This window comes from Sciurus carolinensis, unplaced genomic scaffold, assembly GCF_902686445.1.
Source record: "Sciurus carolinensis unplaced genomic scaffold, mSciCar1.2, whole genome shotgun sequence".
NCBI lineage: Eukaryota > Metazoa > Chordata > Mammalia > Rodentia > Sciuridae > Sciurus > Sciurus carolinensis.
Window position 1 is genome coordinate 146,865 of NW_025920285.1, and position 27,538 is coordinate 174,402.

The 27,538-nt window shown below is 40.4% G+C and overlaps 2 pseudogenes; both read right to left on the reverse strand.

The window, feature by feature from the left end:
* Positions 1 to 2,263: 2,263 nt before the first annotated feature.
* Positions 2,264 to 6,110, reverse strand: LOC124975491 (dehydrodolichyl diphosphate synthase complex subunit NUS1-like; annotated as a pseudogene).
* Positions 6,111 to 6,461: 351 nt separating this feature from the next.
* The window catches only part of LOC124975492 (40S ribosomal protein S4, X isoform-like), a 29,126-nt pseudogene continuing 8,049 nt past the window's right edge, over positions 6,462 to 27,538 (reverse strand).

Below are 27,538 nucleotides of genomic sequence, written 5' to 3' on the forward strand. Positions count from 1 at the left end.
GACTCTTCTGTGCCACCTTGTGGGTTTTAAACCTCCAACCCTCTAAGAAGGTGGAGGCTTCTGAGCAAATGTCTATCACTGCTGAGCAGTTTGGTCTCCACATAGCATCCTTTTTATGTGTTCTGGCCTCTGTGTCTGGTTCTCTCACTGTCCTTACTTTGAAATTCGTGCATAGGCTTGTGTGTAGCTGGTCTTGTTCTCATTGCGGCCTAATGCTGACAGAGCATTGCTTACCGATTCATCTGTCTGCAGGTGGACATTTTTTCAGGGTCCAGTATATACAGCTAACATGTGGTGTTTTACGTATGCCACCATGTCAAGCTCATCATGTGCTGTTTATATCTTTCTTATCTTCATGGACTTTTCTTGTCTGTTTTATTGGTTATACAAGGATTGGCTGGTGTGGTGTCTAACTCCTGAAATCCCAGCATCTCAGGAGTCTGAGGCAGGAGGATCCTAAGTTTGAGGCCAGTGTAAGCTACTTAGTGAGGCCCTACACAACTTAGCAAGACCCTGTCTCAAAAGAAAAAATAAAATAAAACAAAATAAAATAAAATAAAAAGAGAGGGAGAGAGAGACATTTTAAGACACCACACTTTAATAATAATGTGTCCGTTTTTGAGCAGCGGTCCCTAGGTGGTCTTGCTAAGTGCATCTACACTTAGGGTGTGCCCAGTGCCCATGGGTTCATCCTAGGCTTTCTTTTACTCTGGTAACCTTCCTGCCTGACACTGGCCCTCTGCCAGTATTGTGGCAGTGGCACCAGCCTGTCTTGCCTTGCTTCCTCTTCTGTCCCCATCATTTTGCTCTCACCCTCTCTGGTCTCATATTCGACTTACAACTGCGTCTGTGTCTCTGGCAATCTGAATGTTTTCCTTGACTTGCTGTTGGAGCCAGACTTTTCCTCTCACCTGGGCGGTGGCCCTGCCCCTGACCCAAATCCTGTGTGGTCCTCTTGCTCGTCTCAGCCTCACACGTGCTGATGCTGGTCTTCCCTGCTCCTGTGTCCATGCAATCCTCTTCAGTCCCATGAGGCTGGCTGGGTAACATGGCACACAGTGCTGACGTTGTGATGGTGTGGCACATTTGTACTTCCATGTCACCAGGGAAGCTGGCCCACGAGGCTGCTGTGCCCTGTCCTGCTTCTCTGTGGTGATGATTTCCCTGCCATGTGCTCCAGGCTCTGTGCAGTCCTCCTGGTGTTGCTCTGCAGTCCCCAGTCAAGTGACTTGGCCATATCCGAGCTCCAGCCTCCTCCTTCCCATCTATGCTTCTGAGTTTGGAGGACTTCCTTCTACCTGAAGAACTGCAGTTTGTTTCAATATGGAACACTGGGGACAGGTTCCCTCCTGGGTCTTTGTCAGAAACTGTCATTATGTATCAGACCGTAGCTGAGCCCAAAGGTCCCAGGGAAAATAAGCATTGGCTTGTGTCAGCTGCTTTTCCGGGGACTCCAGTCCTCACTTCTCCCTGATCTGGGAGGGCTTTGTCCCCAGGCACCACAGACTGAAAGAGATTCAGCTTTGCCACATTTTGGTGAACTCAGTGCTGCACAGGTGAAGCCTTTAGATGCAGCGAAGCTGTTGTGGAGGCCCTGGGTCTCCATCTGATTACTCCAGCCTCCTGGGACCACCTGGGTCTGTGCCGGTTTTTCCCCCAGAACTAGCCACTAAGTGGACAAGCTTAGCGTGGATTATATCCAATTTACCTTATTGTAACATGATTATATAAGAAAATTTTTATCTAACTATATAATATGAACTGTATATTTTATGATGCATACCTATTTATTTTAGCGGGTATGTCCTATTTATTGTCCTAGAAGCTGCCTGGCTGGGGGTGGATGGTCTATATCCTGAGAAGCCTCAGCAAGGGCTCTTAGGGTCTTTAAAAGGTGAAGGGAACTTGCTCCCTGCACCACAGGTGTGTGCTGTGCCTGATGGCTCAGGGGGCCCAGGGCACTGTCCAGGTTCTCTACGTGCATGCACCAGGTGACCCTACTGGGTTTCAGGCCCATAACTCCTGGACAGAGCCCAGAATGTAGCAGCGAGGTTCACTGGGCTTCCAGGTGAGACTCCCTGCAGTCTGTCACCCTCCCTTGGCACCTGCCCTGCAGTCACAGAGATGTGGCCTCCTCAGCACCATCCCAGCTGCCCTTGGTTAGTGGCTGAGTGCCTTTGCTGTGTTCTTTCTTTGAATAACTGGAGTTATTTCACACCCCTCACTTGTCCCTCGCAGGTGAGAGCAGATAGACCATGACACGTCAAGGGGCCATGGGGAATGCCTGGCAAAAGTCCTGAGCAGTACTCACAAAGTCTGCTTTCCCATCTTCTGGGGACAGCACCTTCACTGCCAAATGGCAATTTAAAACTCGATCATCTTCGTCGTTATATTTGCAAACACTGGTGAGTACTTGGAACAATCTAGACCCAGAAGTTCCTGCTGTTGTTTTAAAATTTCATCATCAATCTGGAATTATTTCTTTTTTTATTTCTTACTTTTTCTTTTATTATTTATTTTGATTCATTGTACATAAATGGGGTACAACCGTTTGTTTCTCTGGTTGTATTTTTCTTTTGAAAATACCTTGGTGGTCGTAGACACTAATGTAGGAGACACCCATGGCCATACACCACACCTCGATGCTGATGATGTCCTAGAAACTGGGCTCCTGCTCCTTGCGGTGATCACCAGGCCCATGTGTACAGGCAACTTCTACAGGAAATGGCCATCTGTGCACCAGTGCATCCAGGTGGGCAGTGGCCCAACCAAGCCCCCCAGTGAGGGTGCTGGTGGTGACAGGGGTTCCTGCCTACTGCCTGGTGCTTATGAGCATAAAGCCGAGTGGTACTAGGGCTGCAGTGGAGGCTGCACGGTAGCAGCACCTCCAGATCCAGTTCCAGGTACCAAACCAAAAGCAGAGCCAGGAGGTGAGCTGTGCCACAGGTAGAGCAGCACATGGAGCACCAGCTGCACCACCTCCTACGCACCCGCCAAACTCTTACAGTGTTTAGGCTCCCATGAGTGCCTCCCAAGCACACCGTGGCGCGGTGGCTTTCATCCTCCCCTGCTGCCATCACGGGCGTCGCTCCGTGTCCCCCCACCTGCCGCAGGTCCTAGCCCCTTTCCACGGCTGACACTTTAGCTTTCCCCCTCCGCCATCTTCCTCCTCCTTCCCAACTTACTCATTCTTATCTGTAAATCCAAGTTATCAGACAGGTGTAGTTACCAGTATTAGCCGTCCTTTCCCTGCTAAAGCTGAATCCTAGAAGCAATGGATATTATACTTCACACATTTTACAGAAACCAACACACTATTAGTTGCCTGTCCACCAAGGAAAACTTATGCATAATTTTAAAAACAACTGTACTCTTATCTCTTTAATCAATTTAAATGGAACTCTTTTACTAAAGATTTAAGTCACATCCTCCCAAAGGCTTTAGGATCCACACCCTTTTTCACAATTTTAATTTTTGAATGCTCATTAATCTACAAGCCAATTTTTATAAATTGTAAGGGATTATAGACAAAGACACATAGATAGACAATATATAATACATAAGTATATATAAATATACATAAAAACCAACAGAAAAAAAAGGAGTTTTGTGCTTTCCCTTCAGTAATTAAACTCTGAATAAAGATAGCAGGAAAAAAACAAGTAGAGGAAAAAATATGGTTAGATAAAACAAGACTGATCATTACTAGGTATATTAATTTATGTTTGTAGGATTGAAACATGAATTTGCCATGAAACCATGAACTCCGAAACAAAGATACATAAGTTCTGGGAAAAAAAATTATTTCAGCCATAATTACTGTAGTAAAGGATCATGTGAAACATCATTATCAGACCAGAGTGTGATTTTTGGATCAAACTAGGGTCAGTCAGATATTGAAAGAATGGGGGAACCCATGAAATCCTTAGGTAAAATTCTCAAGGTAAAGAAGTTTCATACATATGAGATCTTCCCATTTTTCCTCCCTGTGTTGCAATGTTTAGGTAGGAACTTGAGAGAACAGATACATGGAGTACAAGATAAAATAGCCATTTAGGTCCCACAGCAGTTAGAATTTTAAAGTGACACTTGTTTCTCCTCTGGACCCAAACCAGTTTTGGACAATTGCCACTGCAGCTTACATTCCAGATGCAAGTCTTACAAAGACAGATATCTGACAGAAAGCTAAGCAGTAAGGAAAGATGCCATTTTGAACCTAAGAGGTAAAGATCATTGAATAAGGAATCCTAACCCAAAGAGATTCATGGGGTTGTCATAGATAGTGCCCATGAGAAACAAGGGGAAGTTTTAGTAATGGTCACCCAGAACATTGAGATTTGGGGAAATTGCTTAGAGGCCCCATGTGGGATCTTGTCATTGCATAGAGGTGATTTTGGGTATAGGGACATAAAGGCTTGGGTTCATGGGACTTCTGACCCCTCACTTTATGTCCTGCAAAAGAGGTCCTCTTGCGGAATGGTATTATAATTTTGGTTTCCATTCAGAGACCATTGACCTGAATTCCCTAGCTCATATTGGGGCACATAATAATTTTTTAAAAGGAGTTTTATCAAAATTCTCAAGGTGGAAGCATTTCCAGTGGTTGGAGGATACTTCCAAGCATGGATAACTGAACTAGAGATGGTTCTTAACATATGGGCTATTCTGGAAGAGAAGAGGGTTTCTGTTTGTCAGTTGGTTGGTTTTGGGTATTGCTGGGGATTGAACCCAGGGCTTTGTACATGTTAAGTATGTTCTGTAGCACAGAGCTATGTCTCTGCCTTAGAAGAGAGCTTTTAAGTTCTGTAATTAAGTCCCTGAATTCTATCCAAAGCATCCCTCTGGGGAATTAGGGACATCTCATTGGTGTCCCCATAGAAATCCTGCACTAAACTTCGTAGCCAGATAACTCTGACTGATATACTGGGTGTGCACCACATCCTTTGAGTTCCCATGACCAGGACCATGAGTACCTTCTGTACCAATTTGGGCATATGCAATATTTCTCTTTCCCTTTCTCAATACAGCCTTTTGTCTTGATGTGGACCCTTTCCTTGGACTTTGTAACTTCTCTAAGTTTTCCTCTGTCCATAGCACCTTGACAATTATTCTGCCTTTTCCAGTGGTGTCTATCTCCCTACAGATGCCAAAAAGAATCCATGTAACCTTATTTGTGAGTGGCCACTAAATGGCATCCCAGCTGTCCCTATCCTACTTTTTGTAGTTTTAGTAAACCCAGAAAAAGGAAAAGACTGGTTTTGTGTTAGTATGTTTTCTTTTGGCTGATGGTAAAATAGATGAGTAACAAATGCATCTAAAATCCCCTATTCCCCACAGGGAATTTCTGATAAACATGTAAAGAAAAAGGATATGTGTTTTGGATGAGGTGGTGCCCACAAGCAGGGAAAAGTGATTGACGGAGAAGTGATTGACAGAGAAGGAACAAAAATCCCTAGGTGGCAGGAGAAGTTTGGGAAGGAGCACAGGTACAGACAGTCAGCAACATGTTGATATTTGATTCAGCTAATCTCCTTGTGGGTAAGCCATGAGGTTGGGGTAATTGGATGGTTGAATAATGTGCCTGTGTGGGTGAACTTTTTCTTGTGTCCAGCACAGATTAAGTTTAACTGTGGCTCACTACGATTATCCTGTCACAGGAGTCTTCAAGTGGCAGGTGCCCTACTTGCTTGACCCATGCCCATTGAGAATGTGGCAAGGAACCAAGAACTTTGCCATGACATGATGAGCAAGTAAAGTAGTTGAGTAATGAGGGAGAGCACTCAGAATCACCAGGAGATTAACACGACAAACAGTGGAGCTCCAAATGCCAAAAGGCCAGGTTAAGCACATGGTGGGGGCACTGAACCACAATGTAGAGTTTGGCAAGGTCTCGGGGTCTCCACCCTTCTGAGCTATAGAGTTCCCAATGATGTGAACAGGGGCACCTTCTGATCAGGAGCATTCCTGGTGGACACTCAGTTGCTCCTCAGTGTGCATGTGGTATTATCAGAAAGCCTGATAGAAAATGCAGGTAGAATTATGTGGGTGCAATCCAGTGTCCCCAGAAAAGTGCTTACCTCCTGGCCAGCCGGCAAAAATCTTATTGTCATTATGTCCAGATGGGGTCCAGGTTCTTGGTGTCCCAAACCAAAAACTGAGCAAGACATATTCAATTAACAGGCAAAGTACAGATTTATTGAAGGTGAAGGTGAAAGTAGCACTCCGTTAGGTAGAGTGGAGTGGGCCAAGAAAGAGAGAGGATCCCAAGGCCCTAATATATGGAAATTAGGGTCTCATATGGCAAACTGTGAGACATTCTCTTCCCTTTATGGACCTGATTGAAACCTTACCCCATTTGCTCCCATTGGTTACTTTATGATTCTTTTTTTTTCCATCCTGCTACATTTTAATTAAGTACAAAGACCTCTACTCTCCAGGCATGTCACCTAGAGTCCATTTATTTACCCACTGCTCTGTTTGGCCTCCAACCTCTTGTCTCTCTCTTCAGCAATGGTGAGACGGATTCCTTTTCCTCGGGGAAGAGAAATACATGGTTTGTTGCCTTTGCCAATAACAAAAATGTTGGAGAGCCAGGTGGCAAAGCCATTGCCATTGGCATCTTTCACAGGAACCACGTCAAAAGAGCCAGGATGTCTCTCTCTGTGTTGGTAATCACACCAGTTCTTCCCAAGTTAGCACCTCTGGTCACCATACACAGGTTACCAGTGTCAAACTAGATGAAATCAGTCATCTTGCCTGTCTCCAAATCAATCTGAATGGTGTCATTCACCTTGATTAGGGGATCAGGGTAGCGAATGGTTCGAACATCATGGGTCATCCAGATGAGGGATTCCTTTTGTGCCCTAAAGATCTTTCTCACATTGCACAACGTGTACTTGGCTTCCTCAGGTGTAATGTGATGAATAGCAAAGTGCCCCTTGGTGTCATAGATCAGATGGAAATTCTCTCTAGTCTTATCAATGCTGATGAATCAATAAACCAGTGGGATAGGTTATATCAGTTCAGACTTTGCCATCAATCTAAGTGAAGTGCTGTATGCAAATCTTTTTTACTTTATCTCCTGTAAGGGCATACTTCAGTCTGTTCCTTAGAAAAATGATGAGAGGAAGACATTCTCTCAGCTTGTGGGGACCAGTGGATAGACAAGGAGCAAACACGCCAGTCAATTTGTCTAGCATCCAATGCTTAGGAGCTGCTACCTGCTTCAGATGCTTCTTGGGACCATGAACCTGGCAGCTCTAGGCATGGAAAGGGCACTGGTTACATTAGAAAACCTAATTAGAACACTGTCCACTTTAGCCCCAATGGTCATGTTAAAATACTGCACATGTGGTGGGAGTTGTCATGGTGATAAGTCCTCCATGGCAGGAGTTGTCATGGTAATGGGATTTGTAGTAAACTGGAACAGGATTGGTCTCCTTGTCTTTTCCTCCAGCAACTTCTTTCTAATAAACTGTCTTTGCCATTTTTGTGTCTCTGAACTCCTACCTAACAAAAAACACCCTAAGGGAGGAAAAGAAAGGAAGAAATGAAGACCAAAGCAGAAAGAAGTGGAATAGAGCCTGCCAAAGTAATAGGAAGATTAGCAAAACTAAGAGTTAGGTTTTTGAAAAGATAAACACAATTGACAAATCTTTAGCTCAACTAACAATAGAGAAGACACAGATAAACAAAATAAGAAATGAAAGAAGAGACATTACCACTGATATCACTGAAATGCCAAGAGACTACTATCAGTAATTACATGCCAATCAAGTGGGTAACCTAGGGGAGATGGATCAGTTTCTAGGCATGCAATGTAACAAAATTAACTCAGAAAGAAATAGAAAATCTGAACGAACCAATAATGAGAAAGTGAATCAGAAATGAAAGCCCTCCCATATAAAAAGCAAGATCCTGATGAAATAACTGCTGATTTTCTTCAAGCATATAAAGAACAACTAATACCAATCCTCTCAAACTCTCTCAAAAATTGAAGGAGAGAATACTAATAAACACATCTTACCAGGCCAGAATTACCCTGATACCAAAACCAGGAATGAAACACAAGAAGAAAAGAACAGGTCAATGCCTCTGATAAACATAGATGCAAAAATTCTCAACAAAATACAAGCAAACTACATTCAACGGCTCATTAAAAGTAGCATTCACCATGATCAGATAGGATTTATCCCTGGAATGCAAGAACTGTGCAACATACACTAATTAATCAATGGGATACACCACGTTATAGGGAGGAAGAACACAACCAATTTATTATCTCAATAGGTGCAAAAGGGACATCCTACAAAATGCAGCATCTTTTAAAATCATTAATTACTCTCAACAAATTAGGTATAGAAGGAATAAACCTCAACATAATAAAGATCATTTATGTCAAGTCCTCAGCTAACATCATTTTCAAAAGCAGAACATTGAATTTAGTTTTCAATTCTCAGGAAGAAGATAAAGACACCCACTCTTGAGGTTCCCAAAAACTCAGTCCTTGTCCCCAATGCCAAACCAAAAATAAGGACACAGTATTGAGAAGAAAGAAAAAGAAGTTTTATTGATTTACCAGCATAGGAGAAACGTAGCAGATTTCTGACCCAGGGGCTGTGATTCTGCCCATCAGGAAGAATAGGGGCTTTTAAAGAGGTGAGTCAAAAGCAGCATTTCACGTGTTCTCTGTTGCAGTTGTAATTCACTTGTTAATTTGGGAGAGAGTCATTTCACAGATCTTCTGGTACCATCCCCAAACTATGGACTACTTTTTTCTTATGATGTGTATGCACTCAAGGACAAATGAACCTGCCTAAAATGAGGAAGAAAAGTATTCTTGTTTCCTCTGAAATTGGGAAGAAAGAGAGATTATGGAGGAGCAGGGAGAAAGGAAGAAAAAGAAACATATGCATTTAAAAAATAAGGTGCTGTAGCAAAGTAGCAATGATTATATTGAAAGCATAAGGTGGGCCACAATTACATTTCCCCTCTGTCAGTTTCTACATTCCATTTCTAAAGAAAAATGGTGAAGACATCTCCAAGCTGCATCCTGCTGAATGAGGGTGAAGATGGGGGAAGTAACCCAATGTCCTTGTTCTCTATCAGGTGAGGCATGGACAGTTAAGAGTATTCAGCATCAGAGCATCCTGAGGTCCACAGGGGCAGATGGCAGCTTACTGGACAAGGAATACATAGGGCAGAGATCATGCTAGGCAATAATAAGCAAGAGAGCAAAGCATTAACCTTTTTTGGTAAACAATTAGCACAAAAAAATTAGAATTTCAATCACTCTCTAAAAACCACAAAGACAGTAACTGGTAATTATGTCAGTGAAAAACATATCAAGTTTATCAATGTAGGAGGTAAAGAAGATTTGTAGGTCTACGAGATCTGGCTCAAATTAACTCAGGACAAACTTGTGACTCTAGATTGCTTTGTGACCATTATTATTGGGCACTTCCACACAAGAACATTTCCCTTAGAGCCTCCAGCTTTACTTTCCATTGGTAGGGCTGACACAAGTGTTCATCTTAAGTGACATTAAAAAAACATTGTTGTGCTTGCCTCACAAGCACAAGGCCCTGGGTTCAATCCCCAGCACCAAAAAAACCACAAAAACAAAAACAAACACAAACAAACAAACCAAACCAAAACAAAAGATAACCCCAAACCCCCATTTTTTTCTATTTAAATGTTCTTGTAGAACTTTATTTAGGCTATACTCTCCTGTCAAGTGTTTAAAAACAAATTGGTGAAAACCAACCATGTTCTATCTACTGCTTACAAAGAGTCAACTGAGATTCCTCATAGATAACTCTTGGGGATGTGTTCAAAGCCTCTTGGCTCCTTTAGCTTCTCTGTACAGTGGTGTCATCTGCCAGGATGGGTCAGGGTTTTGCTGATCATATGTGTCTTCTTTTGGTAGCATTATTGATATGTCCCTCTCCAGTGAACCTCTTCTTTGCAGAATATGGACTTGGTTTCCTGTTCTGTAGGGTCCTCTTGATCTCTTTGATCAGCAGATATGGTGATTCACCAGAGTTGCAGGGTCTAGAGGGTCTCATTATTCCCTGGGTAGCTGACCTTAGAAGTGAGGTCCAAAATGTTGGCTGTTTTTCCTTAGTCCTTTCACTTCCTTGAGTTCAGTCTGCAAGTGTTTGGTTTTAAACATCTGGTAGACCAGTTTCACCAGTCTTAAAGTGGGAGAAAAGGTTACAGCTTCAATATCTATAATTTTACAGTCACCCCTTTCATTTAATTGGACTGAGGATTAGTACTGGAAGTTAGCATTACATACTCTTTGTTCTATACCTGATGACTTATTATCTCAAATTAACTTAAGTTGTTTTATTAGAAGCAGTGCCAACAAAATGCTGGAAAACTCTAACAGGCAACAGTCACAAATTTAGAAGGAAAATAGAAAACAAAATTAATAGAGCAAAAAATATTAATTTTGGTAATAGGTATAAATGAAGAAAAATGATTTCTATACTTTTGAACAATTACTTCTATATCATATCCCCTTTTTTTGAGATCACAGTAATCTTCTCAACAAAATTGGTCTTATGAACACAACTTTAAATGAGTTGAAATCTGGCCTATTTTGGAGTCATTCTAACAGGGACTGAGGTGAGAGGCAGAACATTATCTTAGATAGGGTGGGGCTCTTGACAAATTACAATATAACAGTACATCCAAAACATCAATGTAACATTACAACTGAAACATGAATCAAAGGCTAAGAGAACATCAAACTTTCTTTTGTGGAAAAAGTTGCAAAATGCTTCCATGTTTAATAATTTCACTTTTAAAAAGATCAGACTCTCATTATCTTCCAAAAGTACACTTAAGTTCCTATTCCAGTGTGAAGAGTAACACAAAGTTGTATACATATAACCGGCTACATTTATCCAGCTATAAAACAGCAAATGACATGAATAAATACCAAACAAATTTGTTATTTCTATAGAAATACAAGATTATTACTACAGATAGCTTCAGTTTGAAGAACAACAACTTGGTAAAATTGTCTCCCCTAAGCTCTACATTTAATAAGTTCAACTTTTAATGTACAATTTAGAACCCATAGTGTATGGTACCAATAATTGTGGTCTGCATAAGTTAGCAGTAGTAGCAAAAAAATAAAAGAATAGCCTTGAATCTCTTAGATATTTAGGAAACAGTGTTAAGACTTAGTCAAAAGTGTTGTACTTAGTCAAAGCAAATAGATCTAAGACAGGTTGTCAAATGACAGCGTGTCTCTTCTATGTCAGATAAAATGTATAAAAGAGAGCACTGATTGGTTACCTTGCCAGGAAACATAGGTAAACATTCATTTTATAAACTTTTACATAATACTTACACAAGGCTCAGCTAGATATAGTTCTCAGATGAATACTTATATATAGTCATATATATTCAGGGTGTCAACTATATTTTTATAACTTCAAATACTAGTTTTTAATCTATGCAGTTAGAAGTAATCATTTAAAAGATGTTTAAACAGGTAAAACCAAATTCTTTTAAGAATTAGTTTCCATGAGTAGGAGAACCTAACAGATGCAAGTAAAATGTAGATAAGAGCAGATATCTATCTTGATACATAAGAACAGATTAATGTTTCAGACTTTGTTTCATACCAGTACATTAAAGTTCAAATAATTGCATTAATTATAGTCAATAAATCACCAATGGAAACTTTTTCAGATTTATCTTCTGCAAACCTTCTTCAATTTAGACATTCATCACTTGCCTTTTACATCCTTAATTTTGTCCTCTCTTAAATCTTGGGCTTTCTTCCAAAAATATTACTTTACCAAACACAAAACTTTCTAATCCAGAAACACTGCTTCTCATTTTACTAATCTTTTTTCTTTCTAAAATATATTTTCCTATATAACATCCTTTTACATTTTTTACTTTCAAACCCTTTCTTAAATTCATATTCTGAAACAATTCTTATGAAGGTTATCTGTGAATGGACTATACACAACAAATTTCATCACAGGAGAGGAATCAGACAATCTGGCATATAAAAAAACTGTGCCTTAATTTTATTCCTCTCTCAGATTGCATTCAAGGGGTTGGAGTACAGGATATTTGAGCATGACCTGTCTCCCTTATTATTATCACAATGCCACCAACTTTAAGTGAGTTCCCCACTGTTGATTGTACTGAGATCCCTTTTGGGCCTTTATCTTCTGCTAGACATATCGCTATGCACTGAAGGAGGCCCCTCTTATCCATTTCTTTGGGCTTCCTTGATTATCCCCTTGTGGAGATTGCCTAGAAAATATGGGTTGCCCTTCAATTTCTTCCTATTTCTTTCTGGGTCCAGTTGTTTATTCTGCCAGCCTTCCCATGCACTCAGTTTGATGGGATTCCCTCATATCAAGAATTGCTTTGCCCCAGTGATGGGTGTCCCCTGATCAAATGCCTTGTCAGACCTTAAAAGGGGAGACCATTCCTCCCCCCAGGTTATGAACTAACAGTGCTGGAACCCACTGACTTGTTCTTTGTGACCGGCAGCCTTCATCCCCCATGGGCACAAGGAGCTGGAAGGAGGACAGAGACCAGGTCCTTTTTTGCCAATTTCTATAGCCCAGGCAGCTTTTCTGATATTTTTCCCAGCATAGGCCTAGTTTTCTTGATCCACAATGAGATGTTGTGTGACTGCCTGGGGCCAGGCCAAGAAAAAGTGCTGGCGATGTTACCACTGGATTTTAAAGATTTAAATCCCTTTTAACACTGTCTTCCAGGGTTCTTCTATCCTTGTGCACCAGAGGTAGTGCCTTGTGCCACCTTCAACTTATTTCTTGACCTTTCAGAGCCCTTATCATGCAACTGCATAAATGCCTGTACATACAGAATGTCTTTCATATACTTTACCCTGACAGATCAACTTCAACTTGAAGATTGTATCATAATCCAGAAAAACATTCAAAGGCCAGATTGTGTTACAGTAAAACCTGTTTTCTTAGACAGGTCTATTTATCCAAAATGTCTCTGCTCAAGTGACTATCAGTGAGATCAATGTACCATGGCCCATGTCTTAAAGGGCTTGTAACAGTTAAAAAAAAAACAGATAAGAGAGGATGCCCAAAGGCAGGAGTGACAGAGGGGAACCTTTAAAATAGACAGACCTGTACATGTACACGTTCTTCCAGTTATTTTTAAGTTTGACAAACTATGTCCAACTGCAAGATTGTATAATAATCCAGAAAGCTATTCAAAACCCAGGCCATTATGATATAATATTAATTTAGAATGACTTATACCTATAGGTGCACCTTTCCTCAACACATTTTACCTCTTACAGACCAACTCAAATTGTAAGATTGTACAAAAGGAAGCACGGAGAGAGACAAACAGAAAAAGTCCCAGAACCACAGCTGGCAGACAGGAATCTTTAAAACAGTGCAGCCAAGACCTTTCCCAAGAGACTACCTACAGGATGAGTACAATATTGGGCATGTCTTCAAAGGGGCAGTATCAGATACAAACAAAACAAAAACACAGACAGACAACCAGAGGGAATTCCCAAGCCTAAGGTCAACAAACTGATGAAAATCTAGAACAGAGAAGGAGGGGGTAAATATTCCTAGGTTTTCGAGTCACACTTAAATATGACTCCTACAATAGTGGTGCCAAAGATGTCCCCATAATGACAGATCAGAAATTACCATAAAGTGGAACCAGATGTGTATGATCAAGGATGTCAGTTTTCACATCAGAGGACATACCAGATGACCAAGGGTGTCAGGATTTTACTGAGTTGGGTTTCCTTTTTCTCAATGCTGGAGCAAGCTGTACCATTCAGGGAGAGAAGGCAGGAGTTTCCTAAAACAAAAGGAGCTCCACCAACTGCTCAGATGTTCCCTTAATCCCTCCCTTATTCACAGAAATACCTCCTCTTGATTGGTATGGAGATCATTCCCTAATTCCCCTGAGTTTGACTCAACAAGTTCACGAACCACCTTGCATGTTCAGCATGGAAGTGGGGTTTCTGGAAAGTCAAACCTTCCCAAAATATCAGAAGTGGGGGTGGCTCTTGGATCTCACCTGGGGTATCAAATTTGTTACTGAAAGCTCAGTTCTTATTCTTAATGCCAATCCAACAATGAGGACATGATATTGAGAAATCGGAAATAGAAGTTTTATTGCTTTGCTACCAAAGGAGAAACACAGGGGACTTTTATTCCCAGAGACTGTGATTCTGCCTATCAGCAGGAAAAGGAGATTTTAAATAAGTGATTTAAAGGCTACATTCCACATGTTCTCTGTTGCAATTTTAATTCACTTGTTAACCTGGGAGATAATAATTTTGGAGATCTGGTGCCATCACCAAGTCCTGGATTACTTTTTTACTATGGTTCATGAGTACTCAAGGAAAGATAAATTTGACTAATATGGGGAATCAAATTAATCCTGTTTTCCCTGAGATTAGGGAAGGGGAGAGATTAAGGAGGAGCAGTGAGAGAGGAAGAGAAAGAAATGTGTCTATTTACAAAATAAGTTGCATGGAGATTTCAAGATGGCAGAATAGAGAAGGTTGTTCCATGGCATGAAACCAAGAAAGCACTTAGGCAGTTCTTCAGAAGGGTGGGTTGTGGAGAGCAGTGACTTGGACCATCAACTTTGACTGCCTTGGAGCTCTGGCTGTGCTTTGCCCTGTAAACATTCTGTGCAAAAGTGCATGACAAAACTGTCCAGAAGCTATGATAATGCCCTGCCTGAAGTTCTGTGCAAAGATCCTGCAGTATATCAATCTTGAACTCGAGCTCATACACCAGAGACATGGGATAGAGAATTCTGGGCATAATGATAAAACCAGAATATCTTGCAATTGCTGCAAAATTCAATCCTGCCTGCCTTGCAGGCCCTTCCCCATGAAACTATTTGATGATAAAAACCTAAATAATAAACATGCTGTGCTAGCTCTGCATCCCTCTTCCTCCATCAGAGGTCAGTGTCTCACCTCGTTCCAGTTTAATCTTTTTAAATGCTTGCACGTCTTTCATAATCCCCCATCAACCCTCCCAAGTCCTTAGGGTTTGTCTATGTGGGTCAAGGCAGATGGTGCCAGGACAGGGTCTGGACAAAGGCGATCTTCAAGTATTATATGAGGGTACATTTTTGAGGAGGCAGGTCAGATAGAGAGGTAAGGAGTTCAAGTATATCTCTGGGTTTAAAACATGGGACATGCAGGTTCTGAAGAGAGGAACTTTATGTACAAATGCTTAGAATAATCCTTAAAGCTTTAGTTATGAAAGAAAAAGGATAGGGGGAGGAAGTTTTCAGAGAAAACATAAACTATAGCACCACACCTTAAAAGACTGATTTTACTAAGTAAAAAATGGTTAAATGCTCCTATGGAGGCATCACAATACCAGACCTCTAACTGTACTACAGGGCTATGGTAATAAAAGCGTCATGGTATTGGCACCAAAACAGACATGTAGACCAATGGTATGGAATAGAAGACAGAGAAAAACCCACATAAATACAGGTATCTCATACTAGACAAAGAGGCCAAAGACATTTACTGGAAAAAGGATAGTCTCTCAAAAAATAGGGCTGGAAAATTTGGAAGTAACATTTAACAACATGAAATTAAACCTTTATCTCTCATGCTGCATGACAATGAACTAATGGTGAACTAAAGACTTAGCCAGTAGAACATAGACCCTGTGACTACTGGAAGTAAAAGTGGACCCGAATCTTCACCATGTCAGTCTCGGATTTGACTTAAGAAGACCCCTAATGTAGGGGACCTCTCTGCTACATCCCATGTGGATGAGAAAATGGTTAACTGCTTGAGGAGGATATTGGCTCTATAGCACTCAATTTCCCAAAAATGTATCTACTCAATAAACACACAAGAGCCAATATTCTTTTTAAATGAGAAGGAGCATGACGGGTCTGGTCATACCAGCTCTGGCCTCTTACAACAACACCTCACACAACTCTCTTTTGTTTATAATATATAGGTAAATTGGGTAAGGACTGGGAGGAGCCTCTTCTGTGATGGACAGGATAGGGTAGAGTTAAGGGAGCTATTCTCTTAAGGGTAACTATTACAAAAGGAGACAGGGAACCACTCCCACGCAGTGCCACACATTCCCTGTCAGTCCCTAGAAGCCAGGCCTCTGCATCCCAAGGTTCAAACCAGTCTGATTCTGCTAAGTATGAATGGCGTCCCACACCCTAATGTGCAAGAAGTTAAATCAAGAATCAATAAGTGGGATGGACTCAAACTAAAAAGCTACTTTTCAGCAAAAGACTCAATCAATGTGAAGAGAGAGCCTACAGATTGGGAAATAATATTTACCACATGCACCTCAGATAAAGCTTTAATCTCTAGGTTATATAAATACTCAAAAAACTTAACAACAGAAACACCACATATAACCCAATCAATAAATGGGCTAAGAAACTGAACAGACACTTCACAGAAGAAAATATACAATGAATCAACAAATACATAAAAAAAATTTCAACATCTGTAGCAATTGGAGAAATGCAAATGGAACTACTCTAATGTTTCATCTTATTCCAATCAGTATGGCAATTATCAAAAATAGAAGCAACAATGAATGTTGGCAAGGATGTGGTGGAAAACGTATACTCACACATGGTTGGTGGGCATGCAAAATGATTTAAGCATTATGGAAAGCAGTAAGGAGATTCCTCAGAAATCTTGGAATGTACCCATCATTTGATTCAGTTATCCCACCCCTTGGTTTATATCCAAAGGACATAAAATCAACACACTACAGTGAGGTAGCCACATAAATGTTTATAGCAGCTCAATTCACCATACCTGAAATATGGAACCAACCTAAATACCTTTCAACAGATGAATGGATAAAAAAAAAATGTGATATAATGCTACGGTTGTGGCTCAGTGGTAGAACCCTTGCCTAGCATGTGTGAGTTACTTGGTTTAATTCTCAACACCACATATAAATAAATTTAAAAAAGCAGTTCCGTCAAAAACTAAAAAATGCTTAAAAAAAAAAGAAATGAGAATGTGACATATAAAATAGAATATTATTCAGCTTAAAAGAGGAATGATATTATGGCATTTGTTGGTAAATGGATTCAGTTAGAGAATATCATGCTAAGTGAAGTAAACTAAACTCATAAAAAGCAAAGGCCAAATGTTTTCTCTGATATGCAGATGGTAAATCAAAAAAGGGTGAGGTAGGAAAGAATAGAGTAACTTTATATTAGATGGTAGTGAAGGGAAGAGAAGAATTATGAGGATAGGAATGATAGTACAGTGAAACAGACATTATTACCTCATATACATATATGACTACATGACCAATGTGATCCTGCATTTTGTATAATCAGAAAAATGAGAGATTATACTCCATGTATGTGTGATCTATCAAAATGTATAAATGCACTCTGCTGTCATGTACAAATTAGAGTAAGTTTAAAAAATAGTTTAAAAAAGGCTCCCACATCAGATTTTCCACCTTAGCTCAAAACAGCAGCTTTCCTTAATTCCTAAGCTCTGCTAGATATCTCTCTGTCCTAGATTTAAATCAAAAATATCAACTTCAGAAGTGATTATTCAAAATGGGCTTGAGATCAAAGGAAAGAAAAAGTTTCACTTTTTCATTCAAGGCACTGTGGGACCTAAATGAATGCTGTCTTATCTGCTCAGCCTACTATCCTGCATTCTTAACAAGTTCCTCCCTAAGCACTACAGCACAGTGAGAAAAATGGAATTATCTCATATATACACATTTTCTTTTTTTGACCATTTAGGACTCTCACATTTTTTAAATACTGGATTGACCCTTTTCTTAACTATCTAATCTGACCACAAAGTGAACTCTGACCTGGTAAAAATGTTCTACATGCTGATTTTGTTAAAGTAATTACAGCTGAGTCAGTTTTTTAGAACTCCTCTTTTAAAATTTTCTGTATTTTTGAGGTCATTGTTTTATGGTGATTCACTTTTGTTCCTAGATGCATAAATTAATATATTTTGCTGATCAGTGTTCTTTAATCTAACTCTAGAGGATTTTATACTCTTTATTTAGAGCCCAACTTTTCAAAGCTTGACTCTCAAGTAACTTGAAAAACCTTTATTTACAAAATCCTAAAATGACCTAGACATGGAGATATTGGAAATAAGTCTGAAATCAATCAAAGAAAAGTGACCACCTGAACCTTTAATTTCAGTATCCATCATGGATCTCTGACTTTACATCTAATATTTCCTACTGTACAGCCTACCCTATGTGTAAGTAATAATGTAAAGGTCTGATAGGCTCAATTTAATTTTTTTATTCCTTTTTTTATTGTAAACAAAAGGGATACATGTTGTTTCTCTGTACATGGCGTAAAGGCATACCATTTGTGTAATCATAAATTTACATAGGGTAATGTTGTTTGATTCATTCTGTTACTTTTTCCCTTCCTCCCACCCCTCCCACCCCTCTTTTCCCTCTATACAGTCCTTCCTTCCTACATTCTTGCACCCCTCCCTATCCCTAACTCTAACCCTAACACTAACCCCTCCCACTCCCCATTATGTGTCATCATCCAGTTATCAGTGAGATCATTTGTCCTTTTTTTTGAGATTGGCTTATAAATTAGCGTGATATTCTCCAATTTCATCCATTTGCCTGCAAATGCCATAATTTTATCATTCTTCATGGTTGAGTAATATTCCATTGTATATACATACCACAGTATCTTATCCATTCATCAATTGAAGGACATCAAGGTTGGTTCCACAATCTGGCTATTGTGAATTGAGCAGCTATGAACATTGATGTGGCTGTATCTCTGTAATATGCTGATTTTAAGTCCTTTGGGTATAGGCCAAGAAGTGGGATATCTGGGTCAAATGGTGGTTCCATTCCAAGTTTTCTAAGGAATCTCCACACTGCTTTCCAGTGTGGCTGCACTAATTTGCAACCCCACCAGCATTGTATGAGTGTACCATTCTCCCCACATTCTCCCCAACACCTGCTGTTACTTGTATTTTTGATAATTGCCATTCTAATTGGGGTGAGATGGAATCTTAGGGTGGTTTTGATTTGCATTTCTCTTTTTACTAGAGATGTTGAACATTTTTCCATATGTTTGTTGATTGCTTGTAGATCTTCTTCTGTGAAATGTATATTCATTTCCTTAGCCCATTTGTCGATTGGATTATTTGCATTATTGGTGTAGAGTTTTTTGAGTTCTTTATAGATTCTGGAGATTAGTGCTCTATCTGAAGTATGATTGGCAAAGATTTTCTCCCACTCTGTAGGCTCTTTCTTTGCATTGCTGATAGGTTCCTTTGCTGAGAGAAATCTTTTTAGTTTGAATCTATCCCACTTATTGATTCTTGCTTTTATTTCTTGTGCTTTGGGAGTCCTGTTGAGGAACTCTTGTCCTAAGCTGACATGTTGAAGACCTGAACCTACTTTTTCTTCTATAATCTGCAGGGTCTCTGGTCTGATTCCAACGTCCTTAATCCATTTTGAGTTTAGATTCATGCATGGTGAGATATACAGGTTTAGTTTCATTCTGTTGCATATGGATTTCCAATTCTCCCAGCACCATTTCTCCATTACATATTTTTGGCCCCTTTGTCTAGTATGAGAAAATTGTATTTATTTGGGTTTGTGTCCATGTCCTCTATTCTGTACCATTCATCTGCCTTTCTATTCTGGTACCAATACCATGCCATTTTTGTTACTATTGCTTTGGAGTAGAGTTGAATATCTGGTATTGCAATACTACCTGCTTCACTCTTTCTGCTAAGGATTATTTTAGCTCTTCTGGGTTTTTTAATTCTTCCAGATGAATTTCATGGTTGCTTGCTCTATTTCTGTAAGGTACCTCATTGGGATCTTAATTGGAATTGCATTGAATCTGTATAGCACTTTTGATAGCATGGCCATTTTGACAATATTAATTCTTCCTATCCAAGAACATGGGAGATCTTTCCATCTTCTCAGGTTTTCTTTAATTTCTTTCTTTAGTGTTCTGTAGTTTTCATTGTAGAGGTCTTTCACCACTTTTGTGAGATTGATTCCCAAGTATTTTTTTTATTTCAAAGCTATTGTGAATGGGGTAGTTTTCCTAATTATTCTTTCCAAAGATTCATCACTTTTGTATAAAAATGCATTAGATTTATAAGCATTGATCTTATATCCCGCTACTTCACTGAATTCACTTATGAGATCTAAAAGTTTTCTGGTGGAATTTCCTGGTCCTCTAAGTATATAATCATATTATCTGCAAATAGGGATTGTTTGAGTTCTTATTTTCCTATTTGAATACCTTTAATTTCTTTGGTCTGTGTAATTGCTCTGGCTAGTATTTCAAGGACGATGTTGAATAGAAGTGGTGAAAGAGGGCATCCCTGACTTGTTCCAGTTTTTTAGGAGGAATGCTTTCAGTTTTTCACCATTTAGAATGATATTAGCCATGGGCTTAGCATAAATGGCCTTTACTATGTTAAGTAATGTTCCCACTATCCCTATTTTTTCTAATGTTTTGTGCATGAAGGGGTGCTGTATTTTATCAAATGCGTTTTCTGCATCTATTGAAATAATCATGTGATTCTTGACTTTAAGTCTATTGATATGGTGAATTATATTTATTGATTTCCTGATGTTGAACCAACCTTGCATCCCTGGGATGAAACCCACTTGATCATGGTGCACTATCATTTTAATATGCTTTTGTATGCGATTTGCTAAGATTTTGTTTAGAATTTTTGCATCGTTGTTCATTAAGGATATTGGTCTGAAATTTTCTTTCGATGATGTGTCTCTGTCCTGTTTAAGTATCAGGGTGATATTGGCTTCATAGAATGAGTTTGGGAGGGTTACCTCCTCTTCTCTTTTATGGCATACTTTGAGAGGTTTGGAATGAGCTCTTCTTTAAAGGTTTAGTAGAACTCAGCTGAGAACCCATCTACGCGCACTGTTCTTTGTTGGTAGGCTTTTGATGACTTCTTCTATTTCATTACTTGAAATTGGCCTATTTAAATTGTGTATGTCCTCCTCGTTCAGTTTAGGCAACTCATATGTCTCTAGAAACTTGTTGATGTCTTTGAAATTTTCCATTTTGTTGGAGTATAGATTTTCAAATAGCTTCTAATTATGTTTTTTATTTAAATCGTGTCTGTTTTAATATACCCTTGTTCATTCCAAATTTTAGTGATGTGGGTTCTCTCTCGTCTTCTCTTTGTTACTGTGGCTAAAGGTTTATCAATTTTGTTTATATTTTTGAAGAACCAACTATTTATTTTGTCAATTTTTTTATTGCTTCTTTTGTTCCAATTTCGTTGATTTCAACTCTGAATTTAACTATTTCCTGTCTTCTACTATTTTTGCTATTGGTCTGTTCTTCTTTATCTAGGACTTTGAGCTGTAGTGTTAGGTCATTTATTTGTTGAGTTTTACTTCTTTTATTGAATGCACACCATGAAATAAATTTTCCTCTAAGTACTGCTTTCATAGTGTCCCAGAGATTTTGATATGATGTTTCTTTTTCTCATTTACCTCTAAGAATTTTTTAATTTCCTTCCTAAAATCTTCTGTTATCCATTCATCATATAATAGCATATTGTTTAATCTCCAGGTGTTAGAGTAGTTTCTGTTTTTTACTCTTTCATTTATTTCTAACTTCAATCCATTATGATCTGATAGAATACAAGGTTGTGTCTCTATGGAATATTTTACTGAGACTGTTCTGTAATGCTGGCTTTCTTTTTGTAAATTCTTTTAGCTTTTGTTTTTTCATGGAAGGATTTTATTTCATTGTCATATTTGAAGGTAAGTTTTGCTGGATATAAGATTCTTGGTTGGCATCCATTTTCTTTCAGGGCTTGAAATATGTTGTTCCAGGCCCTTCTAGCTTTTAGGGTCTGGATTGAAAAATCTGCTGATATCCATATTGGTTTCACCCTGAATGACATTTGGTTCTTTTCTCTCACAGCCTTTAAAATTCTGTCTTTATTTTGTGTGTTAGGTATTTTCATTATAATGTGCCTTGGTGTGGGTCTGTTGTAATTTTGTGTATTTGAGTCCTATAAGCCTCTTGAACTTGATTTTCCATTTCTTTCTTCAGATATGGGAAATTTTCTGATATTATTTCATTGAATAGATTGTTCATTCTTTTGTTTTTTTTTTTATCTAAGGCTTCCTCAATCCCAATAATTCTCAAATTTGAACTTTTCATGATATCCCATAATTCTTGGAGATTCTGTTCATGATTTCTTACCAAATTCTCTGTTTGGTCAACTTTGTTTTCAAGGTTAAATATTTTGTCTTCAATACCTGAGGTTCTGTCTTCCAGGTGTTCTATCCTATTGGTTATGCTTTCTATGGAGTTCTTAATTTGGTTTATTGTTTCCTTCATTTCAAGAATTTCTGTTTGTTTGTTTTTTTCAATATCTCTTTCAGTTTATTCCAATGATCTTTTGCTTCCTGTATTTGCACTTTTAACTGTCGATTGGTGCGAACATTCAATGCCTGCATTTGCTCTTTCATCTCATCATTCAATGCCTGCATTTGCTCTTTCATCTCATCATTTGCTTCCCTGATCATTTTAATTATGTACATCCTGAACTCCCTTTCTGTCATTTCTTCTGCCATGCTGTCGTTGGATTTTATTGATGTAACATCTAGATTTGGTTGGGGCATTTTCTTCCCTTGTTTTCTCATATTGTTCAGGTATCAGTGGATCATTAAGATATTGCAGATTTCCTCTATCGACTTATAATGTCCCTGAAGTTTTCTAGTATATCCCCTCTTAGCCTTCAGTAGCCTGAAATCTTGGAGGAAGTTGATAATGTTGTGGTCCACAAGGAAGCTGCCTCTCTAGGGGTGGTGGCCTTCAGTTGGGGTATATTCCCTGCTAGTAGGCAGAGGTGCCTCACTTGTTGACCAATGGTCATTCAAAGGGGATCTAGGCTGTGGGCTGAGGCAAGACCTGTTTGGGCCTGTGTCTCTGGTTTTTCCATCCTTGTGGGAAAACCTCATCCGGCAGGTAAGACTCACCTGTTGGGGAAGTCTCGCTGGTCAGTTTCCCTCCTAGAGGTTCTCCTCAATCCACAACTACCTCCTGGGCTGGGCTGCCTTCCCCTGCAATGTTCTCAGGGACCCGGACCTACCTCCTGGGCCTGGGATCCTCAACCTTCACAGACAAGTCCCCTTAGGCTGCCTTTCCTCAGAGAATCTGCCCACAGTCCTGGAACATTCGCTCCGCCCCTAATTGTGTCTATGTGCATCTCTTCCAACAAGAAGCCTCCTAGGTCCTGGGACCCTCCTCTGCACATAATCACCTGGCTATGTGACCCCTCCTCTTAGGAGCCACCTGGAGCCCCATGCAGTTGCTCTGAATCCCAGAGACCTGCCACTTGTCTCTTCCTCCGGGCAGCTGCCTGGTGTTCTGGTGCAGTCACTAGGAGTCCAAGCAATTCACGGTGTGCCTCCTTCTCCCACCAACTGCTCGTAGCCCTGGGCAGTCACTCCGAGTCCATGTGACCTGCTGTCCTCTTCCTCCTCCTCTGGGCTGCCCCCCGGGTGTTCAGGAGAAGTCACTCTGAGTCCAAGCGAGCCACTGCACTCCTCCTCCTTTGGTCAGCTGACTGGAGCTCTGGTGCGGTCCTTCCAAGTCCAAGTGACTCGCCGCACTCCTACTCTGGGCAGCCCCCAGGTGTTCAGGAGCGATCACTTTGAATACAAACAACTCACCACTCACCTACTCCTCTGAGCAGTTGCTCAGAGCTCTGGTGCAGTCACTTGGAGTCCAAGTGACCCACTGCACTCCTCCTCCCCCTCCCGTCAGCACCCCAGTGTTCAGGAGTGGTCACTCTGAGTTCAAAGTGCTTGCCGTGCAGCTTCTCCTCTGGCAGCCACCCGTAGCCTTGGTGCAGTCACTCCAAGTCCAAGTGACCTGCCGCACTCCTCCTCCTTCTCTGGGCAGTCCCCCCATTGTTCAGGAGAGTTTGCTCTGAGTCCAAACAACTCACCATGGACCTCTTGCTCTGTCAACCGCCTGTAGCTCTGGTGCAGTTCCTGCAAGACCAAGCGACCCACCACACTCCTCCTCTTCCTCTGGGCAGCCCCCTGGTGTTCAGGAGCAGTTGCTCTGAGTCCAAACATCTTGTCTTGCAGCTCCACTTCTGGACAGCTGCATGGAGCCCCAGTGGTTGCTCCGAGACAAAGCGCTGTGCTAGCGGCCTCCTCTAAAATGCTCCCAGTTCTCCAAGTTCACAGTGGGGTGAGGGGTGTCTCGTTGGGCAACTCTACTTCACAAAGTTCCCTGTGTTCCGGGACTATTGCCACATCCGGCATGCCTCCCCAACGGGAGAGACTCACCTGGCAGCTTTGAGTTGATCCCAAGTCTCTCAATATCTCCTCTTTTGAATCCTGAGTCCTGGAGCTACATGAAATGCAGCCACCCTCTAGTCCACCATCTTGAAACCGGCTCAATTTAATTTTTAATATGTTAGGTCTAATAGAGATTTTAATCAACATTTTTAGCATTGCCTTTTACCTGTGGAGATCTACCTATAAGTGGCTTCTAGATCTCTGTTTCCTGTCTTTTTTATGTATGTGTGCATGCCTGTATATTGTATGGTTGGGTCTATGTATGTGCTTGTTTCCATATATCTTTCACATGTTATCAAAACTGGCATATAGATAAATGAGCGCTCATAAATCAAAGTTTAAATAAGAAATGGATCCAAATGCATTTTAGTTCATGGAACTTAAAACAGTAGTTCCACTTAAATTATATTAAGAGGTGAGAGTAAAGGTGTCTTTAAAATTACTAACTCACAAGTTTTTCTAGGTGGTCAGACAATAGAGTGTTGGTTTCTATTAAATGTCTAAAATGTAATATTCATTGCATCTTGAACTTTTCTTCAATAGGAAAGAGACGGATAATACTATTAAGTATAATTTTCTGATAACCCAGTTTTATACATAAAAATGAGTGAATTTAATTTAACATAAATGGGATCATGCTTGTCAACATGTTCTGTAAAGGAGACCTCTGATTAATTTACAAATTTAAAATGCTAAAACATCAACTACTAAATGTAAAATCAAGAACTTTTAACTTCTTAAATTCCAGCAGGTAATAAATTTAAACATTGAATGTGTTTTCATAAATTGGTAAGTAGAAAATATTTGAGAATTCTTTGTTTTTGAGTCTTCACTCAAAACAAGGTTACTAAGAGTTAAGAATCTTTCAGATATAATTTTATATACAAAGGGTAGAAAAATTTTCAGTTAGGTTTCAATTAAAATACCATAAAATATGTATTCCTTCTTACTAAAGTGGATTAATTTATCTAAATTTAGAAATTTTATGAGGATTTTTTAAAATATGACTTTTAAAAGGTGTCAACAGCAAGGGAACACACATACATGTGTTGTAGGTATGGAAATATATTGCAATATAGAAAGTAGAAAGAAAAAGAAATGTTTCTGGATAAGAAAGTCTTTTATGTGGTAAAGTTAACAATTTTAGAATGCTTAAGTATGTCATGTATGTTTAGTGGAGGATAAATCTCACAAATATTTGTGTATCTAAGTTTGTCATAATTAGTACCATCAGTTAAAGTTATTTAAGGCTTGTTCCTAAGTTGAAATATTAATGTACTGAAGTAAACCAAAGTTTAAACCTCTGTATCTTAAAGTACTAAGGAGCTCTTTTTTTTACAAAGTTAAGGACATATTTCAGACAATGTATTTCAAAGGTATATTCTTTTAAAAATATTTTATTTGGTTCTAATTAGTTATACATGACAGTAGAGTGCATCCTGACCCATGTCAGTCCTCATCTTTGTTCAATCACACTCTCCAGCCTCTCCTCCTCCACCAAGCCTTCACTGGTATTTCTGTGTGGTCTCCCAGGTAGCAATAGCCAGTTTGTTCCTGCTCCTTACCCTGCTCTCTGCATGGTGGATATTCCCCTAGTCTTCAGGGTCCTGTGAAGTGAGAACTGACCTATGGAGGAGGAATCAGTTCCAGAGACGTCAAGTCCATAGGCCAATGTGTGTGTATCCTAGGTGCTGATGCCAGTCATCTTGATGGTGGAACCTGGAGTTCGGTTGTAAAAGCAAAGTTTATATCAAGACTGGAAACAGACATGAGTTGTATCCATCAGTACAAATCAAATGTAACTAAAGACAGATTTTGAAACCAGAACAGTTGTTACTTCTAATTTGCACCTGTTGCTCCATATGGTATGGGGATTGGAGTAGGGGAAGGAATATTTTATCACTGATGTTTAGAATTTGATAGGCCTTTCATACATTACTTACTGTTTTTAAACTCTGCACAGACCACACCTCTTTATTGCTTATAGGGAGAGGGGAGGGCAGATCTTTCCTGAGGTCCTTTTGGGTGTCCCCAGAAGTCACTTTTGTCCCAGGCAGAAGGGCTGCAGGTATCTGTTCCCCTCTCTAGCTGCCACCCTCCTCTCTCTCCTTCCATCACTCCATCCTCCCGCAAGGTTCTGTGTCTGGTCCCCACTTTTCCAAGAGGTTGTCCCTGGCAAGATGAGGCAGTGACCATCCCCTGAAGTTGTTCTGGAAGGACAGGCTGCAGTGGCACCGAGGAGCCTGACTTGAGGTCCTGTGATCAGCAGTGACAACTCCTTCATCTCGTGGCAGCCTCTGCCATCCTGACAGGCCTGGCACACACCTCCTCAGGCCACTTCCCTGGTTTCTCTGCAGGGCAGCTTCCTCCTGTGCTCTGGGGGTCAGAAATGTTTTTCCCTCTCCTGCTGGGGCACTGGTTTCTCCCACCACTGTGCCCCACTGCCTAGCTCAGAAACTGTCACACGCAGTAGTTGGAAAGCCCAAAGGATGCCAAGTCCATGGGATGCTCCTGGATGTAGGGGACCACCCTGAGGCTGAAGGGGCCATAACTCTCTCTATTACTGACCTTTAGGTCCTTCCCACAGGGCAGAGATCACACTGAGGCCAGGGGAGGTGTAGGTTGAGTTTTCAGGCCCCATAGGGGCCAGGCATGGTCTGTTGCAATGTGGCTTGAAGAAGAGACCAAAGATTAAGGTAAGTGAAGTGGGCAGAAAGGAACCTCTAGGGTCTTGGATGAGGCCAGAGAGTCAAAGGCCTATTGGGGGTTGTGGTGGAGTTGTGGGAATCATGAGCAAAAGCCCTACAGGATCAAGTTGTGAGCCCCATGAAGGTATAGGAAGTCTCCCCTCAATGAATTTCCTGTCCCAGTCACTGGCTAGGTTAATGACCAATTCATGTGATTGGTCCAGGTGGATGGTGATGGAGCTGCCTCACTAGGTGACAGTTGCTGATCATGGGAGGTGGCAGGGGATGTTCAAGAATTTGCCCCTGACCTGGGTCCAGGGCCCAGGGAAGACCCTTGCCCCACACTGGGTCCATATGGTCTTCACAGGAACACACATGCTGTTAACTTTTACTCTTGGGAGTTGGGGTCGCCCTCCCAACAAACTACCCTCTGGGCACAGGAGCTCAAGTCCCCGTGCCTGGGAACCTGCCCTGACTGTGGGT